Source organism: Durio zibethinus, chromosome 5 (genome assembly GCF_047325235.1).
Source record: "Durio zibethinus cultivar Kanyao isolate XHJ-2024 chromosome 5, ASM4732523v1, whole genome shotgun sequence".
NCBI lineage: Eukaryota > Viridiplantae > Streptophyta > Magnoliopsida > Malvales > Malvaceae > Durio > Durio zibethinus.
The window spans coordinates 4,508,385-4,524,162 of NC_143166.1; the positions used below are offsets into that span (position 1 = coordinate 4,508,385).

At 33.9% G+C, this 15,778-nt stretch overlaps 1 pseudogene across 1 annotated transcript; it reads right to left on the reverse strand.

The window, feature by feature from the left end:
* Window positions 1–32: 32 nt before the first annotated feature.
* LOC111281513 (lysine histidine transporter-like 2) lies at window positions 33–15,013 on the reverse strand (annotated as a pseudogene). The gene is made up of 8 exons (XR_016341990.1): window positions 14,835–15,013; window positions 14,347–14,524; window positions 1,821–1,830; window positions 1,361–1,555; window positions 792–1,266; window positions 606–696; window positions 463–531; window positions 33–371 (listed from the first exon to the last, which is right to left on the reverse strand). The product of XR_016341990.1 is annotated as a lysine histidine transporter-like 2 (transcript).
* Between the last annotated feature and the right edge of the window lie 765 nt (window positions 15,014–15,778).

Below are 15,778 nucleotides of genomic sequence, written 5' to 3' on the forward strand. Positions count from 1 at the left end.
TTTGGATTTTCAAAAAAAATCTAATAAACCAAATAAACTAACAGATAAACAAAAAAAATTCCTGTTAAACATGAAATGCCAGGTGGAGATGATCGCCTTTGTCTGACGAAATTCATTAACATGTGTCGTGACATCTGATGATGAAGCATATGAGCAGATGACTCTGAAAACTGATGAAAATTTCTGGCAAGTGCATCCCACCATCAACCCGGTTACAATGACTTGAAATTGCAGTTCCATTCAATCAATGTGATAACCGGCGATAGATAGAATCATGAGAAGAACTCGTAGTGCTTGGCTGAGATGATGATTGAACTCGGCCCTCCAATGGGTGCTAGGACCATCAGCAAAACACCAAGAACAATGCATACCTGAAAAACAAACATACCAAGGTCAAAAAAGATGGTCAGGATGTTGAATTTGGCAGGTTCAAAAATCATTCCCGAGCCACATGTCACTTACCCAGTTTATCACCCAAGTTAAGCCGAATCTTTTGGGTTTGCAGATGATAAACCAGATGATGCAGGGGAGCTGCAGAGCAAGACATTAGTGGGGAGGTTGTGTTTGTTTGCAAGTAACAGTGCGAGCGAGTCAGAAATAGTTACATAATATGTTGTTGGCGCAAATGCAAATCCTCCAAAGAAGCTGAGAAGAACTCCAAAAAATGGAAGCATATCCCAGCAAACATTGCGAATGCTGCGACAGAAGAAGATTAATCAATGCAATAAGCTATGGTAAAACTCAGATTTTGTGTTGAAGAAATGGAATGCTGGGACTTGGGAGTTATTTACCAACATATAGAGTGCGACAGATTAAGCGTAGCCTTAAACAAAGAGTGAAACGCATTTTTTTTTACCAAAAAACTCTCCAACATGTCAAACACTGGCATTGCATATACCTGCAGTTTATCAGGTTAAAGGGAAATTTGGGGTCAGACAAATGTTAATTCTTCAATTGATGTTGTCATCAATTGCGTTCCCAAACGCCCGGTAACCAACAAAAGCAACAAGGAAGTAGCAGATTGCCACAATGATGTATGCAACGACACCTTTCCACATTCGGCCTTCGGAAGGTTTTTCGGGAGTGGAAGGTATTGTTGCTTGGATCTCCAAAACCACATTATGACCAGCATAGGCAAAAGCTACTTCACCCAACGCGGCAAGGAAGTTGAAGACTTTTCGGGAGCTGGTTGAAGCCTTGTATGAATAGTCCACATTTGGTTGAACACCCTTTTCAACCAAAGCTGCCCAAGCAATGGTAGAGTAACTGCATAAAACAAGAAATAAAAGCATCAATGGATGAAACAATAAACAGTGACAACTGCCCCAAAATGCCACTAACAAGTTTAAGTAATGTTTACCACAATGACATGACTGCCGCAGCCAGTGATACACCTGTTATAGAGTTAAAGTTGGGGAGATGGGAGAAGACAAAGTGGACAGAAGCGAAAATCGTAATGAAATATGTGAGTTTGATGTCTTTGCAGTTGGGACAAACCATATCATGAAACTTCTTCAACGATTGCCCTCTAGTGACTATGTAGATAATATCGGTACTGTTAGACCTAAAGCAATAAACATAACAATGCAGATAACGCAAGAAAAATAAAGCACACCAAAATTTACATGAAAAACTCTCCAGTGTAGAGGGAAAAACTACGGACCACTAAAAAAAAGTCTCCATTATCAAATAATGGATATACAAAGTTCTACTCTATCTAAAACTAGAGTTAATAACAACTAGAGAGACAATTGAAAAAATCTCACCAAATAGGTAACTCAACAAATACACTTTGAATTTGTTTTTAGAGAGCTTCAAACCCAATCTTCACTGTCAAAAATATAGAACTCTGAATCAGAAACCTATTGACAAAATTTCAACTCAATTAGACCATAGATCGACTTCCGTTTAACCAACTTTCCCTTCTTCATTTTCTCTTTATTTTCCTAGGTTCTTTTTTCTCCCTTTCTTTTTTTTTTTTTTTTTAAGTTTGCAGCACCACTTTCTTTTATTAAGTAGTTAGGGTTTTGTGTAAAAAGAAAGACTAAAGCCCATGGCCTTTGATTGGTCTAAACCCAATTACATGTGGCTAAATCCTATTTTCCTAACAATCTTTCCCTTCAGCTTCATTAGGGAGAGATTCATCATTGTAGCAGTTTCATTTAAAATTTGCCTTGACCAAGGAACTCATTCCAACCAAGTTAATGCAGAACTCAAGTTTTTTCCTGAGAAATGTCTTACTATACATATCTACTATATTCTCATCAGTATAGATTTTCTTCAATAATATCTATTGTTCCTCAATCACTGAATATAACAAGTGATATCTAACATTAATGTATTTCGTTCTAGCATGGTACATGGCATTCTTACTCAAATCTAAAACACTCTAGCTATCACAAAATATCATATATTCTTTCTTATTCAATCCCAATTCAAAAAGAAACGTTTCATCCAAAGCATTTCTGTAATACCCGAAAAAAAGGGACTATTTTAAGTATTTTTATAAGTGGGGGGACTCTTTAATAAAGAATGAGAAGTGCAGAGGACTTATTGATAAATAACTCAATTTTTTTATTAATAGAGTTAACTTTTCAGTTTTCAGTCGATGATTAGTCGTAATAAAAACAGAAACTTATTTCTCATATATTTCTTATACAGAAAAGATCAATTGAAGGATTCCAAGTGAAAGGAAGAACAAATCTACAAGGAAAAAATATCTGTTAAAGGTGAGTAAATAATCTTTTTCAATTTTTGGAGTATTGATGGTTAAGTCTTAATGTGTAAATTATAATCGAGAAACCCTAAAATTTTAGGGTTTCCATTATCCCTCTTTGGCCAGATGATTTAAACTTTAATTAGAGTCAAGTTAAGTGTTGAGAAAGTTGGTAATGTGAATTTATTGCTGAAACAGAAATTTGATGGGAATAGAAAGGAAAATCTTTGTTTCGTATAAATCCTGATATGAATCATGTGTTTGTAGTGATGAATTAAGGTTATATTTTGTATTAAAGGGTTAAATACTACTATGATTACTATAAATGGTTGGAAAGCATGTTGAATCTACTTTCTAATAAACAAACGGGAGTCGAATTAGAGTTCTCTATGAAGAGTTATCCAATTTTTACCTAAGGAGGTGCAGGCTGCCTAGTAACAGTAGTAAGGGGGAATTACGAAATTTCTCTAAATTTTTATACAAGGATTTACAGTTTAAGCCATATATGTTTGGAAAGCTTATTGAGTCTACTTTCCAATGAAATAAGCGAAATTGAATTTGGAGTTACCTATGAATAAATACGTAATTTTTATGAAAAGGTATATAGGCTGTCTGGCAGCAGTATATGACGTGGATTACAAAAATTGTTATAATTAATCCACAAAGAATCACGAGATGAGCTATATATGATTAGAAAGCTTGTCAAGTCTAGTTTCTAATGCATTAATAAGATTTTAATTTCGAATTGGATATCTTAAGTTATGGTCATTTTAGTGAAAGTAGCACAGACTACCAGAATTAATTACTCGAGTTATTACTTGTTTAACTTAATTGTTTTGGTATAAGTGGCCTCAAATGGGTTGATTAATTATTGTTATGTTGGAATTATCTTGAATAGGCCACTAAATTTTGAGGGAGAAAAATTAGGTGGTGGAATTAAAAAAAAGTAAGTAGAATCTCACACACTTTGCTTGTTTTCAAATCTATGTATATATTTATATATGTTTCCAAATGAAAGAATGTTTTATTTCTTTATTTTCGATATATGAAAATAGGATCAAGCATATGATTATTTTGTGTTTCTTTATATAAATGATGGATCATGCTTATGAATGAAATGAGAAAATGATTTATGTTTAAAGAATAATTTTATGATAGCTACGTTTTTATATCCCTGGGAAGTGGGATCATCGACACCAGAACTAGTTCTACGACCCTGGCTAACGGGTAATAGTAGTTAGCAAATACATGATCATACGACCCTGGCTAACAGGTAATAGTAGTTAGCGTAAGCCCTGGCTAACGGGTTATAATAGTTAGCAATGATAATGAGAATGAAATTATCGATACGGCCAATGTCACGGGTTATAGCAGTGACCGTAGCTAACGATTTGAATGATGATGATGATTTACGATGATTTTTAATGATTGATTCATGATTTGGTTTGACTACGATATTTGATTGATAACATATTTTACAATGATTTATGAATTTATGAAATGTTTGACAGAACGATGATATTGAGATGTTTTGACATTATGATTTGACAAATGTTTTGAATGATCTATATGACATGTATGAAAATGATGTTTGATCCGGTAAGGTGTATGAGTCTTTACTTACTGAGCTGTGGTTTACTCATTCCCTATTTTCTTTTCTTTTACAAATGTTATGAATGATAAGTATGATTAGCTTGAAAAAAGCTAGAAGAATCGAACATTGGAGAACTACTTAGAAATATAGGATTTTATGAAGTATTGTTTATTTTAGTTGTAATACTCTACTTTGAACCTTTGGAGACTTGTTTTCTAGCTATGTTACTTAATGAGAATATTTTATATTTGAGAGTTGTTCAATGGTTATGGATTAGGCTTCGTATTACTTTGAGGTTTTACTTCAAGGTAATATGATCGTGTTATGCCTCGATTCGGGGCGTGATAAAATTGGTATTAGAGCGAAGGTTTAAGATCCAGGAAAGGAAAGAATTGAGTTATAGATAGTGTAAAACTTAAGTATTCTTAGCATTTACACTAATAAGATTCGATTATTTTATTTTGATCGCTTACGAATTTTTTCTTTGTTGATATTAAATTAGGTAAGAATGAGCGGTAGAAATAAGACATTGGCAGACCTTGTGGGTCGAAGGAAAAGAACTGACAAGAGAAGGGATGAATCTGAAACCACCAATGTTCGAGATGAGCAAATTGATATTGAAAATGCTCTTAATGCTCCGGTGACGCGGAATGATTTAGTTGGAGTGTGTCAGGTGGTGTCTAATTTGATACAACAACAGTAGCAAACACAAGAGAATCTACAACAACGCGAGACAACTTATGAATGATTTTGAAAGGTCAACCCATCTCAGTTTGAAGGCAGCCCTGATCCTTTGGTTGCAGAAGCTTGGGTTAAAGAGTTAGAAAAACTTTTTAAGGCAATGCGTATCTCTGAAGATTTAAAATTGAGCTTGGCTGTCATTCAACTAAGAGAAAATGTTGAGTACTGGTGGGATACCATAAATCCCACATTTGAAGATTCAGATGAGCCTCTAACTTGGAAAAAGTTTAAAGAGATTTTTTTTTTATTAATATTTTCCAGAATCAGTGAAAGTAGAGAAGGGGAATGAGTTTTTGCAATTACAGCAAAAGCATGATATGTCTGTGCTGGAGTATCCCAACAAGTTTAATGAGCTGGAAAGTTTCTATACTCGCATCATTGACTCAGATAAGAATAAGGCAATACGATTCGAGCATGAGTTGAAGCCAAGTATTCGATCTCGTTTGTCTTCTCACATAATTGATAGTTATAAAGATGTGTTACAGCGAGCACTGAAGATTGAGTCAGACATGAAAAGATATGAGCAAGAGATGGGTGATAAGAAACGCTCGAGGTTTGAGGGAGATCAGAGTAATCATCAAAAGAATGTTAGAAAAAACATAAGTAAGAAGTGGGAGACGAAATCTGGTATTAAGCTCGAGAAATGTGATTTTTGTGAGCGATTTCATTCTGGACCATGTTTTAGGAAAGCAAGAATTTGCTTTGAATGTGAAAAATATGGGCATACTGTTCGAAATTACCTAAACAAGAAGAATGATGCTGTTAAAGCTAAACCGATGGAACAACCACAAAAGGGAAATGCTCGAGTTTTCACTTTAACCCGTCAAGATGCTAATGCAAATGATAATGTGGTGACAGGTATTGTTCCTATTAATCGTGTCCATGCTAATGTTTTATTTGATTCTGGTGCCTCTCATAGTTTTGTTTATGTTAAATTTTTTACATCTTTGAGTATTGAACCTGAGAAATTGAATGAGCTTTTATATATTGCTACTCATGTGGGAAAAATTATGTGTGTTGTTACTGTTTATAAGAATTATGTTGTACACATAGGGGGTTATGAACTACTAGTAGATTTGGTATAGTTAAAGATGCTAGAATTTGATGTGATCTTAGGGATGAATTGGTTATCTATACATCATGCAGTTATTGATTGTTACAGGAAGAGAGTAGTGTTTTAGTATTTAGGACAATCAGAACTTGTATATAAAGGTCATCATTTAAGCCTTCCGTGTTAGATTGTGTCGATTTCAAGTGCCATGCAATCTCTAAAGAAAAGGTGTCTAGGCTACCTCGCCTATGTGAAAGACACTCAAATAAATGTAGGTTCACGATTAGAAGATATTTCGATTGTTAAAGATTTTTTTGATGTTTTTCCTGAGGACTTGCCTGGCTTACCTCCTAATCGAAAAATTAAATTTGAAATCGATCTTATCCCTGAAACTGGACCAATATCTAAGCCTCCTTATCGTATGACTCCATTTGAGTTACGTGAATTAAAGGTGCAACTCCAAGAACTGTTAGAGAAAAAGTTTATTCGTCCTAGTGTATCACCTTGGGGAGCTCCTGTATTGTTTGTTAAAAAGAAAGATGGGAGTCTACGCTTATGCATTGATTATAGGGAGTTAAATAAAGTGACTGTGAAGAACAAATATCCTCTTTCTCGAATTGATGACTTGTTTAATCAGTTACAAGGAGCAAAGGTCTTTTTAAAGATTGATTTACGGTCTGGATATCATCAGTTGAAGATTAAGGCAGGTGATGTATCCAAGACTGCTTTTTGAACTAGGTATGACCATTATGAATTTTTGGTTATGCCTATTGGATTAACAAATGCACCTGCTGCATTCATGGACTTGATGAATAGAATTTTTAAACAGTATCTGGATCAATTTATTGTTGTTTTTATTGATGACATTCTGGTTTATTCTAAGAGTGATAAAAAACATGAGAAACATTCGAGGATTGTATTACAGATCTTATGGGATAACGTAAAGTTTAGCAAATGTGAATTTTGGTTGACAAGTATTAGTTTTCTTGGTCATGTTATTTCTGAAGATGGGATTTCAGTTGATCCGAAAAAGATTGAGGCAGTGGTGAATTGGCCTCGCCCGATAAATGTGACAGAAGTAAGAAGTTTTATAAGCTTAATAGGTTATTATAGAAGATTTGTTGAGGGGTTTTTCAAATTGCTGTGCCATTGACTCGTTTAACTCAAAAGCGAGCAAAATTTGAATGGACTAAAGAATGTGAATAGAGTTTTCAAGAGCTAAAGCAACGATTGGTGTCAGCACCTATCCTTACTTTACCTTCTGATATTGGTAGTTTTACCATTTATAGTGATGCTTCCAAGAAGGGGTCGGGTTGTGTGTTAATGCAGAATGAAAGGGTAATTGCTTATGCTTCTAGGCAATTAAAAACCTACGAGCAAAATTATCCGACTTATGACTTAGAGTTAGCTGCCATTGTGTTTGCTTTAAAAATATAGAGACATTATTTGTATGGGGAGCCTTATGCAATTTATACGGATCATAAGAGTTTAAAGTATCTATTTACACAGAAAGATTTGAACATGAGACAGAGAAGATGATTGAAATTAATCAAAGATTATGATTTGACCATCAATTATCATCCGAGCAAAGCTAATGTAGTTACTGATGCTCTTAGTAGAAAGTCTATTGGAAGTATGGCTGCTTTGCTTACTTTGCAACCAAAATTGTTGAAGGAACTTGATACGTAGTAAATCGAGGTGATTATACAGGGAAAAGGTGTTGTTATGGCTAGTTTGGTGGTTCAACCAACTTTGATCGAAAAGATAAAATTTACACAAAAAAAAGATAGTGAGTTAGACAGAATTAAGACAAAAGTGCAGAATGGTTTACGGTCAGAGTTTAATCTTCATGAGGATGGCACATTACGTTTTAGAAATAGATTGTGTGTACCAAATGATCTTGATCTAAAACGAGAGATCTTGGAAGAAGCACATGGGTCTCGATTCACTATACATTCTGGAGGCACTAAGATGTATAAAGATTTGAAAGGAAGTTTTTGGTGAAATAATATGAAACGTGACATAGCTCAGTTTGTGTCCCAATGTCTAGTGTGTCAGCAAGTTAAGGCTGAACACCAAAGACCATCAGGGTTGTTATAATTTTTGGAGATACCGGAATGAAAGTGGGAGCACATCTCTATGGATTTCGTGATGAGGTTGCCTAAGTCATCTAAAGGGAATAATGCAGTATGGGTAATTGTTGATAGACTCACTAAATCAGCTCATTTTCTACCTATCAAGTTGACTACTCCACTTGATAAACTAGCATAATTGTACACGGGTGAAATTATCCGATTGCATGGAGTTCCAGTGAGTATTGTGTCAGATAGAGATTTTAGATTTGTTTCTAAGTTTTGGGTAAGCTTACAACGAGCTATGGGGATAAATTTGAAATTGAGTACAGCATTTCACCCTCTGACAGATGGACAAATAGAGAAAACAAATCAGATTTTAAAAGATATGCTTCAAGCATGTGTGATTGATCTAAAAGGTAGTTGGGATGATTACTTACCTTTAGCGGAGTTCGCTTATAATAATAGTTACCAATCTAGTATTGGGATGGCTCCTTTTGAGGCCTTGTATGGTAGAAAGTGTAGATCCCCTTTACGTTGGGATGATGTTGGGCAAAGAAAACTCCTAGGGCTAGAAATGGTGCAACTGACTGTAGAAAAGATCAACGTGATTAAGGAGAGACTTAAAGCAGCACAAAATCATCAGAAGAGTTGGGCAGATAAAAAGAGAAGAGAGTTAGAATTTCAACAAGGGGATTTTATTTTTTTAAAGGTATCACCCACAAAAGGTGTTATGCGGTTTGGGAAGTGAGGAAAGCTAAGCCCACGTTATATAGGTCCATTTGAAATTCTTGATAAGGTGGGAGAAGTTGCATATAGGATAGCCTTGCCACTTCAGTTATCTGGTGTGCACAATGTTTTTCATGTGACCATGTTGAGAAAGTATGTCTCTAACCCAAGTCACGTGATAGAGTATGAACCTTTAGAAGTTCAAGAAGATTTAACATACTTGGAATATCCTATTCGAATAATTGATCGAAAAGAACAAGTCTTAAGGCATAGAACTATTTCCTTTATAAAAGTCCAATGGAGCAATCATACACCAAGAGAAGCAACTTGGGAAATGGAAGATGATATGAAGAAACGACATTCTCAGTTATTCGAAAATGAAGGTAAATCAAGTTTCAAGGACGAAACTTTTTATAAGTTGGGGAGATTGTAATACATGAAAAAAAAAGGGACTATTTTAAGTATTTTTATAAGTGGGGGGACTCTTTAATAAAGAATGAGAAGTGCAGAGGACTTATTGATAAATAACCCAATTTTTTTATTAATAGAGTTAACTTTTCAATTTTCAGTCGATGATTAGTCGTAATAAAAACAAAAACTTATTTCTCATATGTTTCTTATACAGAAAAAATCAATTGAAGGATTCCAAGTGAAGGGAAGAACAAATCTACAAGGAAAAAATATCTGTTAAAGGTGAGTAAATAATCTTTTTCAATTTTTGGAGTATTGATGGTTAAGTCTTAAGGTGTAAATTATAATCGAGAAACCCTAAAATTTTAGGGTTTTCATTATCCCTCTTTGGGCAGATGATTTAGACTTTAATTAGAGTCAAGTTAAGTGTTAAGAAAGTTGGTAATGTGAATTTATTGCTGAAACAAAAATTTGATGGGAATAAAAAGAAAAATCTTTATTTCGTATAAATCCTGATATGAATCATGTGTTTGTAGTGATGAATTAAGGTTATATTTTGTATTAAAGGGTTAAATACTACTATGATTACTATATATGGTTGGAAAGCATGTTGAATCTACTTTCTAATGAAACAAACGGGAGTCGAATTCAAGTTCTCTATCAAAAGTTATCCAATTTTTACCTAAGGAGGTGCAGGCTGCCTAGTAGCAGCAGTAAGGGGGAATTACGAAATTTCCCTAAATTTTTATACAAGAATTTACAGTTTAAGCCATATATGTTTGGAAAGCTTATCGAGTCTACTTTCCAATGAAATAAGCAAAATTGAATTTGAAGTTACCTATGAATAAATACGTAATTTTTATGAAAAGGTATACAGGCTGTCTGACAGCAGCATATGACGTGGATTGCAAAAATTGTTATAATTAATCCACAAAGAATCACAAGATGAGCCATACATGATTAGAAATCGTCAAGTCTAGTTTCTAATGCGTTAATAAGATTTTAATTCCGAATTGGATATCTTGAGTTATGGTCATTTTAGTGAAAGTAGCGCAGACTGCCAGAATTAATTACTCGAGTTATTACTTGTTTAACTTAATTGTTTTGGTAAAAGTGGCCTCAAATGGGTTGATTAATTATTGTTATGTTGGAATTATCTTAAATAGGCCACTAAATTTTGAGGGAGAAAAATTAGGTGGTGGAATCAGAAGAAAGTAAGTAGAATCTCACACATTTTGCTTGTTTTCGAATCTATGTATATATTTATATTTTTTTTTAAATGAAAGAATGTTTTATTTCTTTATTTTCGATATATGAAAATAGGATCAAGCATATGATTATTTTGTGTTTCTTTATATAAATGATAGATCATGCTTATGAATGAAATGAGAAAATGATTTATGTTTAAAGAATAATTTTATGATAGCTAAGTTTTTATATCCCTGGGAAGTGAGATCATCGACACCAGAACTAGTTCTACGACCCTAGCTAACAGGTAATAGTAGTTAGCAAAGACATGATCATACGATCCTAGCTAACGGGTAATAGTAGTTAGCGTAAGCCCTGACTAATGGGTTATAATAGTTAACAATGATAATGAGAATGAAATTGTCGATACGGTCAATGTCACGGGTTATAGCAGTGACCGTAGCTAACGATTTGAATGATGATGATGATCTACGATGATTTTTAATGATTGATCCATGATTTGGTTTGACTACGATATTTGAATGATAACATATTTTACAATGATTTATGAATTTATGAAATATTTGACAGAACGATGATATTGAGATGTTTTGACATTATGATTTGACAAATTTTTGAATGATCTATATGACATGTATGAAAATGATGTTTGATTCGGTAAGGTATGTAAGCCTTTACTTACTAAGCTGTGGTTTGCTCATTCCTTATTTTCCTTTCTTTTACAGATGTTATGAATGATAAGTATGATTAGCTTGAAAAAAGCTAGAAGAATCGAGCATTGGATAACTACTTAAAAATATAATATTTTATGAAGTATTGTTTATTTTAGTCGTAATACTCTACTTTGAACCTTTGGAGACTTGTTATCTAGCTATGTTACTTAATGAGAACATTTTATATTTGAGAGTTGTTCAATGGTTATGGATTAGGCTTCGTATTGCTTTGGAGTTTTACTTTAAGGTAATATGACTGTGTTATGCCTCGATTCGGGGCGTGACAATTTCTCTACCTACTTTGGTTGTTGCAATATACTCAGCCTCTGTAGTTGACAAAGCAACACACTTCTGTAGCTTAGACCATCAAGAAACAACTCCTTATGCAAAAGTGAACAAATACCCTAAAGTAGATTTTCTACCATTAAGATTACCTATCATGTTAGCATCAGTAAACCCTTCAAGAATTAGTTGTAAACTTCATAACTCAAGCACATTTTTGAAGTGCCTCTCAAATATCTAAAAATCTATTTCATTGCTTCCCAATAAACTTTTTTCGGATTAAAAAAAAATTTGTTCACTACACTAATTGCATGAGCAATGTTAGGCCATGTACAAACCATAAGATACATCAAAGAATCAATTGTAGAAGAATAAGGAATACTAGACATAGCCAGTTGCTTTTCCTTAATCACCGGACAAGATTTTTTACTCAGATGAAAATGGTTGACAAATAAACTGCTAAGTGATTTAGCATGTTGTATGTTGAATCTACTAAATACCCATTCAACATATTTTTCCTGTGACAATCACAGCTTTCTAACTCTCCTACCCTGGATAATATCCATATTGAAAATCTACTTTGTTAGACTTAAATCTTTCATGTCAAAGAACTTAGACGATTATTCTTCAACCTGCGAACCATACAACATCTTATCCCACAATCAATATATCATCAACATATAACAAGAGAATAATGAAATTACCATCCAAAATTTTTTAACATACACACAAAGATTCATTACCTTTTTTATAGCTGTAGTTTAGCATAAAAGAATCAAACTTTTTGTATCACTATCACAGAGTTTGTTTCAAGCTATACAAGTTTTTTTTCAGTTTGCAAATTAAGTGCTTTTTCTTTTTTACTTCAAACCCTCAGGCTGATTCATATAAATGTCCTCATGCAAGTTACCATGCAAAAATGAAATCTTGACATTAAGTTGCTCAAGCTGAAGATTCAAACTAGCTGTTAATCCCAGTACTACTCGAATGGAACTCATATTCACAACTAGAGTAAAGAGAAGATTTCATCAAAATCGATTCCTAGTTTCTAAGAAAAACTTTTCACCACCAATCAAGCTTTGTACCTCATTAGTTTGTCACCATCTTTTTTTAACTTAAACACCTATTTTTTTTCAACGGCCTCTTTTTTCTTGAAAATTTAACAATATCATAAATATCATTTTTTTGTAACGACTCCATTTGTCCTTTTATTACTTTTAACCAATGCTTTTTATCCGGAGTAGCTTGCACATCTTGAAAGCTCTCTGGCTCTCCTTCACTAATAATAAAATAAAATCTAAACTTGGATACCTAGTAAATGACCTATACTATTGTGTCAACTATCCACTCAATGTTGGGATCACCAACATGATTACAATTATTATGTGTATAATCAAAGTAACTGAATCACTATCTGAATTCATTATTGTAACATTGTCATTATCCGAACTCTTGCCTTTCTCATCTTTTCACTTTTACTTCAAGATTTTACAGTATCGTTTTGTATGACCTACTTTACCACAATGGAAGCACTTTACTTTATCTTTGGACTTGGATCTATGTTTAGACTTACTATGACGTTTTGAGTTTTGACCTCTGTTGATGTTTCTACCCTTGTTCTCATGACCAAAGCTTGATTCCCAGGGTCTGAATCTTTTCGCCTTGCTTCTTCATTAAGATATTGTCCTTTATCATCTTTAATGTTACATTTTACTCAAGAGCTGAATTAAGAATAGTCATAACTAGAGTATTTTAGCTGTCTGACAAAGAACTCAAAAAAAATAACGCCTTCATTTTATCATCCATCTTAAGTTTATAGTAGTCATCCGATTAAATATATCTTGAAAATCCCTCAAGTGCTCTGCAATCGATCGTCTATCTCTGTACTGTAAAATTGTAAGCTTTTTAACAAGCATAACTTTATTTATACATGTATTTCTCTCATACAACACTGTTAATTTTTTTTAAAATAATATGGGCATCTGTCTCTTACATTATATGATGAAACATGTTAATATCAATCTATTTTTTTATTGTAATCAGCATCTTTCTGTCTAACTTCTTTCAGCTTTAATCTTTCATATCTGTTGATTTAACCGAATCACTAAATACCGACTCATACAAATCTTTACAGTATAAATGATCTTCCATCATAAGCTTCCAAATTGAATAATTTGATGATGTCAATTTTATCATGAAACATGTATCATCCTCCATGATCTCAAATAGAATTTACTTCTGTCTTGGATTACTTCTGTATTGATGTCTCAAAAATAACTCTTACTATGATACCATTTGTTGGACCCGAAGCAATAAGTACAATAATATAGAAGCAATATATCGCAATAAACCTATGGTAATAGACAACAATCAACAACGCAGGAAAAATTAAACACACCAAAATTTACATGAAAAATCTTTCAGTGTAAAGAAAAAATCATGGATCACAAAAAAAATCTCCACTATCCCAAATAGGTGACTTAACAAATACACATTAGATTTATTCCTAGAAAGCTTCAAACTCAATCTTCACCGTTCAGAATGTAGAACTTTGAATCATAAACTCACTAATAAAATTTTAACTTAATCACACCACGGATCGACTTTTCGTTCAACCAACTTTCATTTCTCCCTTCTCCATTTTCTTTGTAATTTTTTGGCTTTTTTTTACTTTTTTTTCCTTTTTTTTTAGGCTTACGGTGTCACCTTCTTTTATTAAATAATTAAGGTTTTGTGTAAAAAGAAAAACTAAGCCCCATGACATTTGATTAATCCAAACTCAATTACATGAAGCTGGACCCATTTTCCTAATAGATACCAACTTCGACAATTTATTTGTTGGGGTACGATGATCTAGAGCCCTAGCTTTTCACCAAATGCATGCTGGCCTAGCTCATGTTATCTATCAAAACGCTTACCAGAGACCATCTCGTGCATTTGAACCATTTGCCAAAGGGTGTATAATGTGATGACCCATGACCAAACCATTGTAGTAATCCCAGGACCCTTGCAATTCATCCGAGTCAAAATATGGAACTACGCCCTAACATAGAGCCAGTGGCATAAAATCTCACACCAATGGAGTTGAGGAAGCCTCTCATCAGTTTTATAAGTAGAGGACACCAGAAATGTCATGCTGTACCGCAGGACCATGACTATTTTTTGTATTTGAAGTTGCAAGGATTTGAATCTGTTCACTAGAATTAAGAGTTCAGTAATACGCCAAGTGACTGTTGGCACCAAAACTCCTTAACTTATACTATTGTTCATCAAAATCCTTAATAGTAACAACAAAAGAAAAAAAAGAAACGTAAACATACCATCCCAGCTCTGCCATGGCATACTGAAGGCTGAGAACACCAGCTCCACCATAGCAGTGACATTATGGAAAGCTGAGTACCACCACTTTGCATTCCTGGAGGAAGTGATGGGAAGCCAATCATCAATGGCCTTGTCATTGTATATTGTATGGCCTTCTGACTGATCATACAACATTTTTAGTTCTTCTTGTAACAAATTCGAAAATGGGCAACCTTAAGGCAAATCTGTGTGGTTTTTTAAGACAAAGAAACTATGCTATGGAACTCGCTGAAGTAGCCAGCATATAAGGGACACATGCTACTTTATCCAGTGTTCTATTAATAGTATGCTGATTTTACTAGGAATGTAATGCGGACAGCTGTTTTCTTACGCTGCCATTTCTCTTTATAACTGAATCTTGAATCTTGTTACTTCGACACATTTGGGATGTCAAAGGTTTTCATTGTCAAAATGGTTTAATTTTTTGGATTCTGCTGTGTCTTAAGGCAGTTTTATGGTAGATCTAGCGGAATGGGTAGACGTAATAGCTTCAGTAAATCTCTCTCTCGATTCCCTTGTAACGATGGATAAGCAGGACAATGAATTAATGAAGAACACTAATATTTCTCCCAAAAATCAAAATCAAGTGATGAGTTTGTGTTTACTTATTTACATTTGACAATGCATGTTTACTGAATTCTTATTGGATTAAAGAGTGGATTCAAACCATAACAATTTTTTAGTACAAATGAAGCCGCACATAGGATAGGATAAAGGGTTGCAAGTGTCACGCCAAGTGCTCCAAATGGGAGTAGGTATAGTACTCTAATCCCATATCAACATGAAAGGAAGATGATTAGGGTATAAAAATGTTGGCGCATACTGATAAGCTGGTTTTGAGGGGAAAGAGTAATGACCACGTAACAAGTGGTATCAAAGCAGGTCCTAGACCATTTGACT